Source organism: Schistocerca cancellata, chromosome 1 (assembly GCF_023864275.1).
Source record: "Schistocerca cancellata isolate TAMUIC-IGC-003103 chromosome 1, iqSchCanc2.1, whole genome shotgun sequence".
Taxonomy (NCBI): Eukaryota; Metazoa; Arthropoda; class Insecta; order Orthoptera; family Acrididae; genus Schistocerca; species Schistocerca cancellata.
The window spans coordinates 127,899,215-127,905,271 of NC_064626.1; the positions used below are offsets into that span (position 1 = coordinate 127,899,215).

Below are 6,057 nucleotides of genomic sequence, written 5' to 3' on the forward strand. Positions count from 1 at the left end.
TCGGGCAAGGATGTGAGTAATGTCCCTAGGTTAATTCGGTTTAAGTCTAGGGGACTGATGACCTCAGATGTTAATTCCCATAGTGCTTAGAGCCATTTGAACCATTTGAACTTCTTCGCCTCAGTAATGACGGTACGAAGGTAAGGTCAACACAACACACGGTCCCAGAGCGGAGAAAATCTACTACTCGACCGTGAAACGAACCTGGGCCCCCTCGGATAGCAATACATCACGCTGATCTCGTAGCTACCGAGGTGCGCCTCCCATCTTGTTAGTGGAGGGTGAGTCGAAAAAATAAACATGGTTTCGCATTCATTTTTCACTATTTGTCGACTTCTACGAAAAAGGCATTTCCTTTTGCTATATTTGCGTAGCTAATAAGTGGGAAAATCTCGAAAGATCAATGTGTAATCATGTTTTCTTAGATTTCAGTATCCGCTAACAACGAGAGAAAAAGCAGTGGGCTGCAGAACGTCTGAAGAAAGGGAAAAAACATTGCAAATAAAGTATACGCCAAATTTCTGAAAGAAAACTTTTGTTAATGTACAAATAGAAAAATGCGAAATATTATGTGTACTACAATCCAAGAATGGCCACTCAAGCTGCTTAGTGAATAGGAACGAAACGTTTGTGGTGAAAAACACTTCCGAATTGCTGTAAACTTTAGCTATAGAAAACAATGCGTAGCTAAGCGAGAGTCGGCCAACAAGCCACAATGAGGAAACTGAGCTGTGCAGTCATCTAACATATTTCGAAGGTTTTCCACAGTTACAAGCGGCTGCTAACTAAAATACGTGTCTCTCGAATTTCATTACAACTATGCGACTGTATTCGTGATTTCATTTCATAAAAGTCAAAGTTGGTAGAAAACGACCGTAACTAATATAGATAGACCGAATTAATAGTTTCATAGCTGCACCAGAAGATGCTCATGCAAACATACATATGAATTCGGTTGAACTATGTGAGTTACCGTCGGTATGTACGTATTTTGCCTCTTATGACAGGAAATTACGAATCTAGTCAAGCAGTTGTGATGGAATTCGACAGGCACGCATTTTGATTAGTAAGCGCTTGTGAGTAACTGTCTTCAAAGCCTTCGAAACACGTCAGCTGACTGACTGCACGGCTCGAGTTTCGCCTCGTGTTTCTCCACTGCGCCTTGTCGTCCTACTCTTGAGCAGCCACGCATCCTACGCTGGCGTCTCACGTCAGTGACGTATGATGCTCTCCGGCTCGCATGTAGGCTGTCTGCTGCGGTGCCATCCACCTGCTCACAATACATTTTCGCCGCTGCCGCACGCAAACCTCTTAGGACGGTGCTGTTTCGAAAATAACCCACACTTTTCGCCGCGGAAGATAACAGTCCCTTATTTTGAAACTCTGACAAATTGCACGTTTTACGCGTGACAGCAACGAATGGAGTGCGTGCAGACGAACTTCGTTGCACAATACATTCCTACGCCATCAGGGCAGAACTCGCCGAACGATAACTAGCATTCGCAGTGCCAACTCAGAAGCTGATTACAGTTATACTGCCCAGTTGTGACTAAATGTATCGTTGTTGTTTTTGCAGACTACATACCATGAAGGGACTGCCATATAATACAGAATATTCATAACTTATATTTACAACTTTGTATTTTTACTGGCAAACTGTAGCAAAAACTAAATAACAACTGGTTTTCATCATGTGACAAAATATTCGTTTAGCGCATAAGATCGTAGCGTTTTTGTCTCGCATGTGATTTTGCGGTTCCTATGAGTTTATTTATCGACTGCCATTTTTTTGTTTGTAGCACCTATTGTTATTTGAGCCGGCTGTTGCGGCCGAGCAGTTCTAGGTGCTTCAGCCTGGAACCGCGCCACCGCTACGGTCGCAGGTTCGTATTGTGCCTCGGGCATGGGTGTGTGTGTTGTCCATACGTTAGTTAGGTTTAAGTACACTACTGGCCATTAAAATTGCTACACCAAGAAGAAATGCAGATGATAAACGGGTATTCATTGGACAAATATATTATACTAGAACTGACATGTGATTACATTTTTACGCAATTAGGGTGCATAGATCCTGAGAAATCAGGACCCAGAACAACCACCTCTGGCTGCAATAACGGCCTTGATACGCCTGGGCATAGAGTCAAACAGAGCTTGGATGGCGTGTACAGGTACAGCTGCCCATGTAGCTTCAACACGATACCACAGTTCATCAAGAGTAGTGACTGGTGTATTGTACTGAGCTAGTTGTTCGGCCACCATTGACCAGACGTTTTCAATTGGTGAGAGATCTGGAGAATGTGCTGGCCAGGGCAGCAGTCGAACATTTTCTGTATCCAGTAAGAGCCGTACAGGACCTGCAACATGCGGTCGTGCATTATCCTGCTGAAATCTAGGGTCTTCCAGGGATCGAATGAAGTGTAGAGCCACGGGTTGTAACACATCTGTACTGTAACGTCCACTACTCAAAGTGCCGTCAATGCGAACAAGAGGTGAGCGAGACGTGTAACCAATGGCACCCCATACCATCACGCGGAGCGATACGCCAGTATGGCGGTGACGAATACACGCTACCAATGTGCGTTCACCGCGATATCGCCAAACACGGATGCGACCATCATGATGCTGTAAAGAGAACCTGGATTCATCAGAGAAAAATGACGTTTTGCCATTCGTGCACCCAGGTTCGTCGTTGAGTACACCATCGAAGGCGCTCCTGCCTGTGATGCAGCGTCAAGGGTAACCGCAGCCATGGTCTCCGAGCAGATACTCCATGCTGCTGCAAACGTCATCGAACTTTTCGTGCAGATGGTTGTTGTCTTGTAAACGTCCCCGTCTGTTGACTCAGGGATCGAGACGTGGCTGAACGATCCGTTACAGCCATGCGGATAAGATGCCTGTCATCTCAACTGCTAGTGATACGAGGCTGTTGGAATCTAGCACGGCGTTCCGCATTACCCTCCTGAATCCAGCGATTCCATATTCTGCTAACAGTCATTGGATCTCGACCTACGCGAGTAGGAATATCGCGATATGATAAACCGCAATCGCGATAGGCTACAGTCCGACCTTTATCAGGGTCGGAAACGTGATGGTACGCATTTCTCCACCTTACACGAGGCATCACAACAACGTTTCACCAGGCAACGCCGGTCAACTGCTGTTTGAGTATGAGAAATCGGTTGGAAACTTTCCTCATGTCAGCACGCTGTAGGTGCCGCCACTGGCGCCAACCTTGTGTGAATGCTCTGAAAAGCTAATCATTTGAGTATCACAGCATCTTCTTCCTGTCTGTTAAATTTCGCGCCTGTAGCACGTCATCTTCGTGGTGTAGCAATTTTAATGGCCTGTAGGGTAGTTCTAAGTTCTAGGGCCCTGATGAGCTCAGATGTTTAGTATCATAGTGCTCAAAGCCATTTGAACCATTTGAGTTTAGATATTGTCATTTTGGCGTTTGGAGAAAGTGAGTGGAGCTGTGGACGCAAGAAAATGGAGTGCGAAGTGGAGAAATCGGAACGTTTGAGACACATTCTTCTGTTCGAGTTTAAGAAAGGGGTGACAGCAGCAGAGGCAGGCAAAAACATCGGCGCCGTGTATGGGGAGAATGCCACCGGACAGAGCGCAGTAAGGAAATGGTTTTCTGGTTTTAAGAAGGGTCGGTTTGACATCGCCTAAACACATTAATCCACAATGATACACGTCATTGTATTTGAGAACTGACATGTACCATTAACTATTCGTTGAGCCTAAGCAAAGCAATAAAAATGTGGACAGACATTCTAGCAAACGAATTTAAGCGTCAACAGATTTGACTTACGTACTACGAATAAATGTTGCTTCAAAACACCAGCACAATGAGGATCACTCGAAAACGTGTCGGTACTGGTACTATTTTTTGTAACAAAATAACGAAAAACGTCATGTTGGTAGTTAAAGATGAACGTTAACTGAAGACATTCTTGTTTGGCAAAGAAGTGGCCTAGAAGAGCGAGCTTGTAACTTTTCCTTTAAACTTTACAGGTACCCAAGTCTAGGTAACCTGTTAATTGTTTTACTAATGTGTCAGTCTTTCCTAAATGTTCTATTCTGAGTGGTAGTCTCTATTACCTGTTGACGAACGTGTTTTGAATATTTTCTCGCATTCGACTGTTTTATCTCTATTGGCAATGAGAGAGCAATCTCTTATATGTATGTACCATCGAATAATGCAGAACATACTTCTGTAATTTAATGAGGAAGTCACAGAATCTTTTAGAATGGGGGACACAAAAATTAGGAGCTAGAAAACCGTGAATTCGCAACCAGCGATGCCTCACTACACGATTCCACGTTCATGACCGCAACACCACAATGAGATTACAGAAATTTAATCTCTGTACTGAAACTTAAACCCCATCAAAGCTTTAACCGTCGGTAAGTCTTGATGTGACGTTTAATCGTAGTAATAATTATAATAAATCGTTCCAAGGACGACGTGTTTTTAAAACTCTTCTCTACCGTGTGTGGCGTCAAAATGACGTCACGTGTGCACGAAGTCTTGTGAGCAGTTACCCGAGTGAGAAAGGCCAGCATTGAACGCTGACGAAAGTCGATAGCAGTTACTGTCGCTGTCGTACTGATTGTGACTTCAAAATAACGTCAAGTTTGCAGCAAGTCTTGTGAAATAATTGATATGAAATGATAATTAAATGGACACCCTAGCTGCAAGCAGGCGTTGATATACTTCATTGGGGACATGTTGAAAATGTGTGCCCCGACCGGGACTCGAACCCGGGATCTCCTGCTTACATGGCAGACGCTCTATCCATCTGAGCCACCGCGGGCACAGAGGATAGTGCGTCTGCAGGGACTTATCCCTTGCACGCTCCCCGTGAGATCCACATTCCCAACATGTCCACAACACTACATTCGTAGTGCGCCTAATAGATGTACGAATGTAGTGTTGTGGACATGTTGGGAATATGGATCTCACGGTGAGCGTGCAAGGGATAAGTCCCTGCAGACGCACTATCCTCTGTGCCCGCGGTGGCTCAGATGGATAGAGCGTCTGCCATGTAAGCAGGAGATCCCGGGTTCGAGTCCCGGTCGGGGCACACATTTTCAACATGTCCCCAATGAAGTATATCAACGCCTGCTTGCAGCTAGGGTGTCCTTTTAATTATCATTTCATTTCTAGCAAAGCTGCATGGTCATTGACGGTAACTGTTCTTTCGGGAACAGATACTACCGTCATATATATATATAGTTAAATAATTGATACCCAAACAAACAGCCTGCACTCGTTGCGCACAGTCCGTGACTGCCTTCGCGTGTTCCGCGGTCGCAGCCACAACTTCAGCGCACAATCCGGCCGCTACCTGGGGCACTGCAGCGAACCATTTGTTTCCTTCCACGTTCGAACACTGACTCGCCACACAGACCGCGCACCAGCTAACGCCGCTAGACTCGCGGCCACAAATTCCCAGCGTCGCAGTGTGCACGCTGCAAACTTCTCAAAGTTCTCTGATGCCGATTGCCAAAGACGTGCTGGCAAGGCTCAGTAGTATTGGGGATATGGATTCCATTAATTGCCAGGATGACCATCTCAAACTCGGGATGACATGCACATGTACAGGGTTGCATCACACCAGCAACTCGACAATCGTGGACTCACAGTAGCTTATGGTTCAAATGGCTCTGAGCACTCTACAACTTAGACCTACTTAAACCTAACTAACCTAAAGACATCACACACATCCATGCCCGAGGCAGGATTCGAACCTGCGACCGTAGCGGTCGCGCGGTGCCAGACTTTAGCGCCTAGAACCGCTCGACCACCCCGGCCGGCCTCACAGGAGCTTTCTTTATTCAGTAAGGTGCTCGATGTCATGCGTTGACTCCCAGGCAGCAGTGGGTAGCTCAGCACAGCAAAAGCCAGTGCGTTCCTGAGAGACAATCTCCACTCATTCCGAATTAATAATGTAAGTGTAGACCAGATGTGGCTTGAATTCAAAGAAATAGTATCGGCAGGAATTGAGAGATTAGTACCAAATAAATTAACAAACGACGGAGCTGATCCTC

At 45.6% G+C, this 6,057-nt stretch overlaps 2 non-coding genes across 2 annotated transcripts; one reads left to right on the forward strand and one right to left on the reverse strand.

The window, feature by feature from the left end:
• Window positions 1–4,746: 4,746 nt before the first annotated feature.
• Window positions 4,747–4,821, reverse strand: Trnat-ugu (transfer RNA threonine (anticodon UGU)). The gene has a single exon. It is a non-coding gene; the product is annotated as a tRNA-Thr (tRNA).
• Window positions 4,822–5,015: 194 nt separating this feature from the next.
• Trnat-ugu (transfer RNA threonine (anticodon UGU)) lies at window positions 5,016–5,090 on the forward strand. The gene has a single exon. It is a non-coding gene; the product is annotated as a tRNA-Thr (tRNA).
• The last annotated feature ends 967 nt before the right edge of the window (window positions 5,091–6,057 follow it).